Raw genomic sequence first — 14131 nt, 5'->3', positions numbered from 1 at the left:
AGGAAATATGGAAGGTGACCATCTGTCCCGAGTGACTACGACCAAGTTCCCTTGTGGCAGTGCAGTCTCGACTGTTCCATGGCTTCAGTCCTCACTACTCAAAGTGCGGCCCATGGACCAGCAGCGTCGGCCTCACCTGGGAGCTTCCTAGAAGTGCAGCATCTCAGGTCCCACTTCAGCCCTGCTGAATCAGACCATGCATGTCAACAGGATCCGCGTCCACACAGTGCGGGTGGGGAGCACTGGCCCTGGTAACAGATGCTTTTTGGAGGGAGGATAGGTAGGGGAAGCTTCCACTCTGTCGTCTTGGCTGTGGACTCACAGAACGCCATGTCTGCATGGTGCATACGTGAGAACTTCGCAGACAGGGATCTGCACAGCACCGTGGGAAGCCTCCCTCATCAGCCATGGCCCTCGTCCCTCAGACCTCCCATCCTAGATGTGGTTCAAGACAAGCATATGGTAGTCCAGAGGAGGGTGGAATGCCCAAAGCCGAAGAGCTGTACGGTGGAGACCTAAGGCCTGAACCCAGGTTTTCTGAATCCCATTCCAATTTTTTTGCCACTCTATTTAGAAAACAGGAAATAACAAGAATGCAAGGTATCCTGTTGGAGCCATCAAAAGGCCTTGGGTCATATGCTGAACAAAGAACAGAGCCCTCATGGTGTGTTTGGTGGGCCACTCTCAGATAATAAATAGAACACGTTAGCTTAAAGTTCCTGCTTAAGCCACTGTTGGTCAAGTAAACCTCCTCACTTGAGTGTGAAATAGCCGAGTCATAGGAGGCACATTCGTCTCTACAACAGACTTTTTCTTGAAAAGTGCAGGAAAAGTAATCTTGCTTTGAAGGTATTACAAGAGTCGATTGTTCTTCCGTAAAGCCGCGAAGCAGTTGTAAAGAGGATTGATTGCTCATGATTCTCTGTGCGAGGATGACTTTGTAGATCTGGGTTTCCTTCAACTGCAGTGCCACTGAAACAGGAGTACGGCAGGACTGCAAAAGGGAGAAGAAAGGGGGGGGATTGGGGGAGAAAATAAATACGGCTGGAGCACCCTTGACTTTTCAAAGCCCTGTGTGAATTCCACACCTTATCTGGCCCCATTCTGGCAGATAATGGAATGAAGGTGCCCAAGGGGCTTGGGTACAGGCGGCAAAAAATGAGCAAAACTGTGGTATTCTGGGCTGAGCCCAGGGCTCTGCTGTATCTTGACTGGGAACTTCTAGGATGATTCAAAATTCTGCTTTTGAAGCGGTCAGACAAGCGCTAGCCTTTGGAAAGTGGTTGGTGCTCATCCACAAGCCGCTCTCTGCTTGCTCAGATGTTTGAGCCCTGCAGAAGCACCGGAGGCTGCCATGTTGGTCTGGCCAGGGGCTGCCGGCAGCTTCCCTGGTCTCCACCCACCCCCTTTTTAAGGGTCTTCTCAAATTCTTTCCTCACACCCCAGCTGCCCGCCCTTGTCAGCTGGGGAGATTGCTGCTTCTTGCCTCCTTTGTGAGATTTAAAAAGCTTCCTATTCTTCCTTTGAAATTGAGGAATAAGGCCTATCTTTGGGGTTTCTTTGCAAGATGAGTAAGCGGCCCCTTTCAAAGCCCTTGGGAAAGATTTCAATAGGGGATTTAAGGCAGGACAGAGTAGTTCATGTGATTCCAGGCTTAAGATGTTGTCTTCGGCATTAGACCTCAAGAAATCCAGCCTATATTTCCATTGTGTCTGGGAAATTAAAAGCTTTAGCTTTTGCCTATGAAAAATATTTGCTTAATTGAACAAAGTTGCCAATCGGACAGTGCTTGCTGGGAACTGATGTGCTAAATCTTCCCTGAGGATTTTACTCTGTTAACAAGAAAGAAAATTGTCTTGAATGCGGTGTCCTGCCCTGTATTCCTGATCGACAGGGCACCATCTTAGCTTCCTTCGAGATGGGGTGAAATGGGGATGAAAGCACGTTCCCTGGCTGGTCATCTTTTATGCTTCCTGTGGTGACTGAAGATCCAGCATAGGGGCCCTTGTGCAGCATCTAGTCATCAACTCTCAGGCACATCCCAGGCCTCTGGAACTGTGCTTATCAATGAATAAATCCACAAGTGGATATTGAACGTCTATTGTATATGCAGTGTCAGAGACTTTGAGGACTGCTGATATTGCATTAGGTAGCAACGTCAAGGAGTTTTCTCCCCTATGTGTGGTGGGGAAGGCAAACACATATTAATCAGTAAGTTCCACAGGGAACCTGCCACCAAGTCAAGTTGTGTGTTACCGACTACCAAGTCAGCGTTTGGACAAGTCCTGTACGTGACATGCATCACCTAAACCAGGGATGAGAAAACCCATTGTGTATGTGTGTGGGCAGGGGGGTGGGTGGGTGTGGGTGTGTGTCTGGGTGGGTGTGGGTGTGTGTGTGAAGGGCCAGATAGTAAATATTTAAAGCTCTGTGGGCCAGACAGTCTGTGTTCCTCAACCCCGCTGTTGTAGTGGGAAAGCGGCCACACATGATGTGTAAATAAATGTGTGTGGCTGTTTGCCAATAAAACTTTATTTACAAAGACAGAAGCCTGGGCGAAGAGGCTCATGCCTGTGATCCCAGCACTTTGGGAGGCTGAGGCAAGTGGGTGGATCACGAGGTCAGGAGTTAGAGACCAGCCTGGCCAACATGGTGAAACCCCATCTCTACTAAAAATACAAAAATTACCTGGGCGTGGTGGTGGGCGCCTGTAATCCCAGCTACTCAGGAGGCTGAGGCAGGAGAATCGCTTGCAACCAGAAGACGGAGCTTGCAGGGAGCCGAGATCACACCATTGCACTCCAGCCTGGGTGACAGAGCAAGACCCCATCTCAAAAACAAAACAAAACAAAAACCAGGTTGCCAGCTGGATTTGGCCCAGGTCAGGTTGCTCCCGGTCGAGTCTGAATTTCAGATAAACAGAGAGTACGTTGTTAGAGTGCCCCAAGCTTGGTACTGGGCACACTTGCCCTGGATGTCTTTTATTTGATCTGGCAGCTTTAGAGTTTGCCAATGCTTGGTTTGAATCAGTGGATATTTCGACTGAGTCCATTAAAATGCTTGGCCTTGAATCATATCATCTCAAACTTGGAGAAGATCAGAGAGGTTTTCGAACCCCGGCTCCTACTTTTCAGATGGGAGAACTGGATTCCAGAGAAGTGATGGGATTTGTCCAACATCCCATTGCAAGTCCACCTTCATGAAAGAAAACTTCTGGAAGCAGATCTTTCTGTCAGCTCTGTGTGCCAGCTCATTAGTCCTTTGATATTCTCAAGGAGAAAACGCAGGTCATTTATTGGTAATGGGCCAAATGTTCATCCTTCTGTCAGTCAGTGGCACAGTTCCTAGAGAAGTACAGAGGGTGGGAATTGGGCTAGTGCTGTGCACCTCTGATAGGCACACAGAGCGGAACAGGATAGAATGGTACAGTCTAGTATGTAGATAAACAAACATACATGTAATTTAAACATATATATCAAACTGGAATCGGCCTCGCCTGCTCAGGCACCATTCCGGTGCAGGATGCTGACCAGGGCTGCAGTTAGCGTTTCCGCTGGCTTCTGAATGAACTGTGACACAGCACAAGGGCCCAGGGAGTGAGATACGCGTGGGGGTCTGATGTACAATCGTGGGTTCTAATCCTGGCTCCAGCACTTCCCAACTGTCGAAATGTTCTTAGAATTTCTACTTTATCTTTTACGGAATTGGATAGATGATGTGTTTCTCACAGATAGTGTCTGGGAATTCCCTAGCATGCCACCTGGAGCACAGCATTTAACACATGTTTTCCCCCTCCTGGTCGCCTTCTGGTGCCCCAGGGCACACAGCAGGTTGTCTCCTCAGGCATGTGGTGTGCCACTGAGGTTCTGTTCATAGAGGCCGAGTGAAGAGGTTTCTCTTGTCCTTGTCCGAGGGGGCCCTGGCTGACCTGTGGCTGGGATTCCGTGTAACACACAGGAGCCAGGGGTTGCACACTCAGCTGAGAATTAGAAAGCAGACCTCAGTGAGAAGCAGCAGAGACAGGCTGGACTTAGGAAGCATCAACAGTGTGCCTGCTGCTGCGCCTGCTTCCGACCTTCTGTAAGAGGCAGTGTGTTTTATCAGCCTCACTGGATGATGCAGACACTCTGAAAACGGAAGTAATTAGGTCAAAATCGTGATAGCTAATACTTAAAAATAAATCTCCGTATTTCCTTTTCTCTTAAATATGTATAACACGGTCTTTCTGGATTTTTAGTGAAGACCTTACATTTTACCTAAGTGGCAGAAATGTGTTTCCCGTTTGGTGACGGCAGCGTGGTTAACATTTTAGAGTCCTTGCTTGTAGCCGTGCTTTTCCACGATTGTTCAGAAACAATTTGCAGGGCTTTGTCTGTTCAGGAGATAGTAACACTGGGGAATGCAAAATATTTGGACCTCCTTGTTTGATTTTCTACTTTTTGCCAAGTCTTCTCTTCCCCTTACATTCTTCAAAGGATAAAGAGCACAATAACAAGCTCTTCACTGATAGTGACAATTAGGGTGTAATTTGTGAACTAAAATTTGCCAATTGCTTTCATTACTTAGGAATTGACAGTCTGCTTTACATTCTTCTTTAAAACGGTGCTTAACTTAAAGCCCGCCCGCCTGCTGGATGGAGGGATTTTCTGAATGACACATTCATCTTTTGAACAGGGAGCTGTGGTGTGGTGGATGTTCTCGGAGAAGGAAAAGGAACCCCTCAGCGATCCATAAATTTCGATCATTTATTTCCAGTAGTAAATTACAGGCACATGTGAGATATTTGAATAACTTTTAGCACAGAGAATAACCAGCCAAACCAAAATGAGAAACTAGGCGATCCTGTGTCCTGGTAATAACTGACTAATGAACTCGCAAATTCACCAAACATGTACGTATTTGTTTATTGATAACTGGGGATATATGACACTGAGTGCGAGCAGGATGACTAGAAATGCCCACATGGCCACCTGCTTCTCGAAAACTTTCTCCTCCCCACCTTGCAGGGAGCACCAAGCCCCTGTCTGAGTTGATTTTGGGAGAAATTGGTTTTCCCCTCAATGATGTTCTACAAGTGGGCGGACAGGCCGCCTGTAGCTTACTAGTTCCTTACGTCACTTCATGCTGTGGCTTTCAGCTTGATTGGCTGCACTTCATCGTGGCATTTATTTTATTGCATATTTAATTGGCTGAAAGTTTCATGTTAATTGGGTGGAATCTTACCTTTCAGAGTGTTTTGGTTCTAAAGCAGTCTCAGACTTAAGCACAGTTAATTCCCCTTTGAGATCCTTTACCACTGACGACACGAGATCAAATAACCAACTAATTAAAATTGATGTCCACCTTCTATCAAAGTCATTATTCACTTTCCCTTGAGGAAGTGGTTTTCTGAATTTGCAATCCCTGGGGAATACTTTTTCCTCTTCAAATCATGTGAGTGTGAAAATGTGGAGTCTAAGATTCTTGTTTCCTTTCTATGTCAAAAAGAAATCCTCGCTGTGGACGAGTCTGTGTCCGTGGTCTTACCCTGCACAAATACACAGGCTCCGTGGTCTTTCCCTGCACAAATACACAGGCTCCGTGGTCTTACCCTGCACAAATAAACAGGCTTGTGTGTTCCTGCTAAATGCCTCTCTGTCCCTCAGTGGTAGAGGCCATGTGTTCACGGGCATGGAGGCCTCAGGAAAATGGCCAATATCCTTTTGTAGTGCTGAATGCTTAACACTTTAGACAAAGACACCCTGTGGGGTTGGTGTGCGTGCAAGTGTGTGTGTGTGGCCATTTATATATGTGTGGGTTTCTGCCAGAATGGACAGCCTGCCGTATTTTGTGTGTATATATGACATCTCTGTATATGTGTGCATATCTGCAGTCGAAGATGCCTGCCACGGGATGCTAACGGCCAGTGCCTGGTGGAGTCTCAGCCGCTTCCTGCTTGTGGAGGTAAGGGGCAGGGGCCAGACCCCATGACTGGGGCAGCAGAAGAGCTGGCCACACAGGGTTCCTGCAGTCACCAGGGCACAAGCCCTGGATGGGCCAGTATGGAGGGATGTGTGGGGTGTGCTGGGGTGTGGGAGGGAGGTGGTCTCAGAGCAAGAGGAGCCACTCAGACCCTCATGATGCTCTCGGGCTTTCCCGGCCCGCCGTGGGTCAGTGTAGCTCTGGGACTCATGGACCAGGCAAAGGCATGTCTGGATGGGCCATTGCAGTGGCTCTTCCACTGGACACAGACCTGATGTCTTTTGCCATGGGAGCTCTGGGGAGTTCTTCCAGGACCTACTTGCCTCGCCTCCTCACTAGCTTCCTCTGCTCCTGGCCTCTGCCCACGTGGGACGGAGGACAGCCCCCAGTGTTGGTGAGAAGAGTAGGGCAGAGACCCACAGACCTGCCCCTTGGGGCCAGCCACTGTGTAGCCTGGTGGGGCCAGCTCAGGGGCAGCCAGTCCTTCTGTCTCGGGGACTAGTTGGCAGGGATGACTATGTCACGCAGAGGACCATTGAGAAGGCATCTGAGGCCAGGTTCAAGCCCCATGGGAAAGAACGCAGTGATATCTTAGCAGTGTCTGCCAGGCTGCAGGAGGGGGTGCGGGCGCTTCTGGCGCTGCTCTGCTGGCCTTGGTTAGGTGGTCCCCAAAGTCCTTTCTGAGGTTTTCACAGTCCGAGATCAGCCTGCTAGGTCTCCATGTGTCTTTCTTGGCTGGTGTGACACACTCTGAGTTCTGGCTCTGTGCTGCTGTCTGTCTCTCTCGGCTGGTGTGTCATGCGCTGAGCTCCTGCTCTGTGCTCCTGTCTGTCCGTCTGTCTGTCTGTCTTTCTCAGCTGGTGTGACATGTGCTGAGCTCCTGCTCTGTGCTCCTGTCTGTCTGTCCGTCTGTCTGTCTTTCTCGGCTGGTGTGGCACGCGCTGAGCTCCTGCTCTGTGCTCCTGTCTGTCTGTCTCAGCTGCTGTGGCACACACTGAGCTCCTGCCCTGTGCTGCTGTCTGTCTGTCTGTCTGTCTTGGCTGGTATGGCACAAACTGAGTGTCTGCTCTGTGCTGCTGTCTGTCTGTCTTTCTCAGCTGGTGTGGCATGCTGCACTGCGCCCTTGCTCTGCACTGCTGTCTGTCTTCTCGCTGTTGGCTCAAGCCCCATCAGGTTGTTTGGCATTTTCTGCCTCGGGGTTATTACACCAAGAAAAAAAAAATTTAAAGAAGTGGGTGGGGCCACCTTTTCTGGGTTTTGAGTTTCAAGAGCATTGTCCTGGGGGGATTTGGGTGTGAGTGAAGACAGAGAAAAGCCAAAAAAAAAAAAAAAAAGAAAAGAAAGAAAAAAAAAAAGTCAGAGCTTGGTTTCTTGAGTGAGGGAGGGAAGAGGACACAGGGAGGGGCTGGTGTCTTGTGGCTCCAGAGGAAGGAACCAGCCCCTCTGCCTCCCTGTCCTGGGTCCCTTTCCTGGATAGAATTCCAGGGCAGGGGTTGGGTGGGTGGGTGGCAGGACACTAGCAAAGACATGCCAGTCCAGGCTGCTGAGAACCTAGGGCCAGTGAGAATCCCTGGTGGCCACGAGGGGCTGGAAATGACAGAGATGTCATCGACAATTTAGCAGTGACCTTCACAGACTCAGAGCCAAGGTCGGATGAGAGACGGATGTTGCAGCAGATGCTGCATGGAGAGATGATTCTGAGGACCCAGAGACCTGCCCTCGAATCTCATCAATATACCAGGGGGTAAGGGAGGGGATCTTCACGATTGGAAGCAGAGTTTCATCTGCCCTGGAAGAAGGGGAGCTTGAAATCAAAACTATGTGGCATTGTAAAAAACCAATAAAACGTGCTTCTTGTACGCTTCTTGGGCACTGAGCTCCTGAACCAAGATCCCTGTACCTTTGGCTCACGTCATGTTTAAAGATTTTCCTGAAATTTTATTACCAGCATCTGCCAGAAAGGGTGGAAATAAACAAGGAGTCAGGGAGCGTAGGGAGTCCACACACAATTCACTTTAAATATCCTCATTCAGCACAATTCCTCTCCAGTTCCCATGGGGATCGGTGCTGGTCTGGTGGGATGCTGGGCGCCGGTACGTGGAGCACACGTTTTCTGCTGCAGAGACCTCTGGAAGGGGCCCCGGTGAGCACAGGTACAGACAGGCCTGTCCCTGTGCACGCAGTGTGGCTGGACCAGCTGCTCTTGTCCTGAGCTCTGCGTGCTCTTCTGTAAAAGGCAGACATTTGCCTAGGGGCAATCTAATGACTCCTGGATTCAGCCCTCAGAGAGCCTACCTAGAAATAGTCACGATTCAACATGATGAAAACACAGAGACTCCCCAGCTGGGTAGACGGCAATTCTCCCAGACTTCCAGCTTCCACTTGGCCAGGGCTCTTTCATCTTCTGACCTGCTCTCCGGCATGCCACATCTGAAAACTCTGCCACCTTTGCATGAGACCCCTGCATTAGCCCAGGGAGACAGAACCAATAGGATGCCTGTATAAAGAGATTCATTCTGAGGGATTGGCTCATGCGGTTACGGAGTCTGCCTTCTGCCCACTGGAGACTCAGGAAGCCTGGTGGTGTGGTTCAGTCCAAGTCTGAAGGCCCTTGAACCGGGAGAGCTGATGGTCTCAGTCTCAGCCCAAGTAGGGGAGAAGGTTGGTGTCCCAGCTCGCGCAGCCACACTGAGAGGTTAATTCTCCATTTTGTTCTATTTCGCACTGAACCTCGAGGGGCTACATAAAGCTCACCCACATGAAGAAGGGCCACCTGCTTTCCTGAGTCCACTGATTCAGTCGCCAATCTCAGCTGGAAACACGCTCACAGACATGCCCAGAAATAATGTTTAAATAAGTGTCCGGGAACCCCTCAGCCAGCAAAGGGGACACAAAATTTAACCATCACAGCTCCCTCTGGATAAGATGAGAGAACAAGATTTCACAACATTGGACCCACGGACACTCAACAGGCAGAAACAAGGCTGACCTGTCCTCAGGAGGACATACCCCACAGTGTGGTTGTTGGTCTCATAGCCATGGTCAACAGCGTCCCTCCAGTTTAGCCGAGTCCTCGCCGCCACTTCAGTCGCAGAAACAAGGCTGACCTGTCCTCAGGAGGACATACCCCACAGTGTGGTTGTTGGTCTCATAGCCATGGTCAACAGCGTCCCTCCAGTTTAGCTGAGTCCTCGCCGTCACTTCAGTCCCGCCGCCAGGGCCCTGTCTTCCACACAGCCTTGGCCATGGTCACCTTCTCTCCTTTGAGCCACCTGGACTCACATCTGAGGCGCATTGTCAGCCCAGACCCCTCAGCTCCCACCACACACACTTCCTGATTTTGCACGGAGAATTCCGGCACCTCAAACCCAACGAATCAAAACCTGAGCTCCTTCCAGTCTTCTCTGTCTCTGCCGGTGAAAACTCCGGGGTTCCAAGCCGAAGCCATGGTCTATTCCTCGATTCTCCCTTTTCTCTTACACTCCACATCTGGTCTGTCAGCAAATCTTGCTGTATCTGCCTTGACGATGGAGCCACATTCAATAGCTGCTCCCCTCCCACTGCCACTGGCCTGGCCAGATCCTGGGGTCTCGCATTCAACATCTGCTCCCCTCCCACTGCCACTGGCCTGGCCGGATCCCGGGATTTCACATTCAACATCCACTCCCCTCTCACTGCCACTGGCCTGATCAGATCCCGGGGTCTCTCACCCACATTCAGAGGGCAGCTCCCATCGGGGCCCCCTGCTGCTTTGTGCCCTCTGGAAGTCTGTCACCAGCACAGGGATCATCCGCAAAGTCACATCATGCCTCCCACCCTCCAAAGGCTTCCCACCCCACTCATAACAAAAGCCCAAGTCCCTAATAGGATCTACAAGGCCCTCCAGGGTTTCCCTCCCTGCAATATCTCTTTCCCTGTCCCTCAACATTCACCCTCTCATCCTCTCTATTCCAGCCACACTGAGCCCCTTGTCTTCCCTGGAACATGTCAGGAGCTCTCTTCCCCAGGGCTCCCACACTGACTGCCTTCTCTGCCTGGAGCACTCTTCCTCCAACAACAGCATGGATGACTCCCTCACTTTCTCAGGTCTTTATTGAAAAGCAGGAATGAGGCCCCGACAGCAAACACTTGAGAGATAAAGAATACTAACCTTGCACAAACTATTTTAAAAACAGAGGCAGAAGGCACACTCCCCAGCTTATTTTATGAGATCAACATTACACTGATTAGAACCCCCCTTCCCCAAAAGAACAGGCAAAGGCATTACCAAGAAAGAAATCTGAAGGCTAATATTTCTCATGAATGTAGAAACAAAATCCCTTAGCAAAACATGAGCAAACGATACCAGCAATATAAAAAGGAAAATAAACATGACGCTACAGGCTTTATACCAAGAATGCAATGTTGGTTTAATATGTGAAAACCAATAAATGTAACTCTTGTGTTATCGAAATCAAAAGGAGATCATGTAATTATCTTAATAGATGCAGAAAAAAATGTGAAAAACTTCAAGGCCCATTCTTGATAAAAACTTTCAGCAAAACTAGAAATCTAAGAGCACTTCCTTAATCTGATAAAGAGAATCTTTGGAGAATCTACAGATAACGTAATTAATGGTGAAAAACTGAATTTATTTTCTCTAAGGTAAGGCTGTCAATTCTATTTCCCCCTTAATGTTGTACTAGAATTCACAACCAGTGTAATAAGACAAGAAAAAGAAATGCAAAGCACAGATTGGGAAGGAAGATGAAAATCTGCCTCTATTCCTAGACGACAGGTTAGTATACATAGAAGATACTTGTAACCTACAAAAAACCAATAGGTGAGTGTACCAAAGCCACAGGACACCAGCTGAGATACAAAAACCCTTTCTATTACAATACATACACAATGGACAATGGGAAATTGAATTAAGAACATAATTTCTAATACAATAAAAAATGTGAAATGTTTAGGGATAAATTTAACAAAATACCTGCAAGATTTGTATACAAAAGTATATAATATTGCTAAAAGTAATTAAACATAACCAATAGTGGTTAAAAGATTAGTTGTATTCACAGACTTGAAGACTTGACATAATGAAGAGGTCTAGTCCTCCTAAACTGATCTTAGATTCAGTGAGATCTCAATGAAAACTCAGCCATGCTTATTTTTTGGCAGAAGTTTCCAAATTCCGCAATTTACATGGAGAGGCAAAGGACTTAAAATAGTTAAAGCAATTTTGCAAAACACGAAAATAATTGAAAAACTCACGTTACCAGATTTTGAGACAATATAAAACTGAAGTCGTAAAAACAGTGTGGGATTAGTGTACAGTAGACATATAGGCCAATAGGACAGAATCGAGGCACAAAGCAGATCCACGCATATATAATCAACTGATTTTTGGCAAAGGTGCCAAAACAATAAATGAGAAAAGATGGTCTTTTCAATAAATGGTATGGGAGCAACTGGACAACCATATGAAAATGACAACAACAAAAAAACCTCAACTCTTACCTTACACTACACCCAAAAGTAATTCTAGATGGAGCAAGGATCTACAAGTAGAAGTAAAGCCATCAAGCTTTGTATTAGTCCATTATCACCCGGCTATAAAGAACTACCAGAGACCAGGTAATTTATGAAGAAAGAGGTTTAATTGACTCACAGTTCTGCAGGCTGTACAGAGGCCTCAGGAAACTTACAATCATGGCAAAGGGTGAAGGGGAAGCAAGCCCATCTTCTCATGGTCAGCAGGAGAGAGAGAGCAAAAGGGGAAGTGCTACACACTTTCAAACAACCAGATCTTGGGAGAACTCACTCACAACCATGAGACCAGAAAGGGGAAATCCACCCCCATGATCCAATCACCTCCAACTAGTTCCCTCCCCCAACACTGGGGATTACAATTCAACATGAGATTTGGGTGGGAACACACGGTCAAACCATATTAAGCTTATAGGAAAAAACAAAAAAACAACAACAAAAAAAACGCAGGCGAGAACATGACTTTGAAGTAGGCAAAACTACTTAGATATAAAGAGTACAGCTGGGTGCAGTGGCTCACACTGGTAATCCTAACACTTTGGGAGGCTGAGGTGGGAAGATCACCTGAGGCCAGGAGTTTGAGACCAGTCTGGCCAACATAGTGAAATTCCATTCCTACCAAAAATATAAAAAATTAGCCAGGCATGCTGGCTTGCACCTGTAGTCCCAGCTACTCGGGAGGCTGAGGCACAAGAATCATTTAAGCCCAGAAGGCAGAGGTTGCAGTCAGCTGCATTACACACTGATGCATGCCTGCACAATGCACTGGCCAGCATCACACACTGATGTGTGCCTCCACGGTGCACCCACCAGCATCACACACTGATGTGTGCCTCTATAGTACACCACCCTGCATCACACACTGATGCGTGCCTCCACAGTACACCCGCCTGCATCACACACCGATCTTGCTAGCCACAGGACACCTTCTGTCTCTTTAGGGAAACTTACATATATCTATCTTGATTCATCTGTAGATTTTATGGTTTAATTTACTGAGAACATTTTCTCTTCCAAGTTCCAATGTTATTAACTGAATAAATGGCATATTTTAAAGGTTAATTTAAAAAATTATACACTTAATACATGCTCATTATTAGAAAAGTAGATAGAAAAAAATCCATAAATCTGCTATCTAGATAAAACCATAAGTAAATAACATTTTAAGTTGCAGAAATTAAACATAGGACTTTCATCCAACCACTGTCACATTCTAAATTCCCTCTTCTCCTTGTTCTCTGTCTTTTTCTCCTTGCCAAAATGGAAATGACATTCTCTTCACTCGGGCTGTCTTCTGTGTACACATTACCTATAAAATCCCCACTCCCTTATTAAATCAAAGGAGTGACTCATTTTATATCCAGGAGTAAAAGCAGATTCATCCAGGCTTTAACTTCTCAGTCACCCTACCCAACCCCCAGTGTGCCTCCTGAGAGAAAACTAAATTTTTCAGTTGGCAATTAAATTGCTTTTAAATAAGTCAGTTCATTTTTCATTTGAACAAGCTCCTCTCAGCCTTATGTACATAGACTCAGTTCTGGCTGTCGTCATCACCACTGTCATCTCCTTGCCCAGTGAAATAATGATCCTAACTTCCGATGGGCACCACAGAGAATTTGTTTTACATGAGGGTTTGCAACTCAGTGTAACCTAGACACTTCCTTTCACTTCTCCAAGTTTGATTTTCCTCACTTGTAACACAGGGAACATCTTAATTTTCTGTTAAGCAGATCTGACCCTAAGAATTTGCCTTAGCTTTATAAGAAAATGGATTTTCCCTATAATGTTTGAGCAATGAATATAGTACAGGCTTTAAAAAGCAAGAAATGTCTTCCATTTACACCCTTAGAGAGGAATACCTGGGAAACATTTGGCAGAAGGAGTGGGGCGAGGCATTTCTGCAAGAGGGAGCCCACCTCCCCCGCAAACACCGCCCTGCCCCTCCATTGGCAGAGATACACATTTGTCTGTGGGAAGGCGCCATTTCTTGGAAGAAATTCATGATCAAATTAAATAGTTTCTTAAGTCTGGGATTCATGGCCATAAATGAACAACACGTGGGTAGTGGTAGAGTTTAAACACTAGGAAAATGAAGCTTCTTTGCCCCATGTTTGCCCATCCCAGTGACAAGAAGGGAGTGAGGCCAGGGCCTCCTCCTCCAGCCGGGCTCTTCCTGGGGCAGAGGAAGCACAGTTTTGACTCAGATAAATAAACCCCTTGGGACAATCAGTCATTGTTTTCTTCATAGCCCTGTTTTAAGAGAACATCAAGGGAGCCCTTCAGAAATGTCATATTTTAACACTTCCCAGTGGGTTCCCTTTGGTCAGAGCCCCTCAAGCCAGTCTCGTCCTCTGTGGCGGCCTAGATATAGTGCTGCCCAGCAGTAACTGAGGGTCAGCATTAGCAGGACTCACCCCAGCGAGGGGCACACCCACCATGGACGCCTTCAGGTTCCTTCTGCAGGAAAATGCAGGCACCATTTTAGAGAGATTTGTAACAAATAGAGCATAACAAAAGGAGTTTCTGCTTATTTGAAGTGGAATGTTTATTCTCTAATTATTTCATTTAATGGAGGATTTTAAAACAAAGCATGTTGGCCAGTCGTGGTGGCTCATGCCTGTAATCCTAGCACTTTGGG

At 47.3% G+C, this 14131-nt stretch overlaps 1 long non-coding RNA gene across 1 annotated transcript; it reads right to left on the bottom strand.

Moving 5' to 3' along the window:
* Positions 1 to 7878: 7878 nt before the first annotated feature.
* LOC108520996 (uncharacterized) lies at positions 7879 to 11735 on the bottom strand. The gene is made up of 2 exons (XR_001883088.1): positions 11615 to 11735; positions 7879 to 8188 (listed from the first exon to the last, which is right to left on the bottom strand). It is a non-coding gene; the product is annotated as an uncharacterized LOC108520996 (long non-coding RNA).
* Positions 11736 to 14131: the final 2396 nt, after the last annotated feature.

The sequence above is a fragment of the Rhinopithecus bieti genome, unplaced genomic scaffold (genome assembly GCF_001698545.2).
Source record: "Rhinopithecus bieti isolate Rb0 unplaced genomic scaffold, ASM169854v2 scaffold_50877, whole genome shotgun sequence".
Classification (NCBI taxonomy): Eukaryota; Metazoa; Chordata; class Mammalia; order Primates; family Cercopithecidae; genus Rhinopithecus; species Rhinopithecus bieti.
Note: the sequence above shows the minus strand (reverse complement) of the source record. Positions and strands in the feature narration are given on the sequence as shown.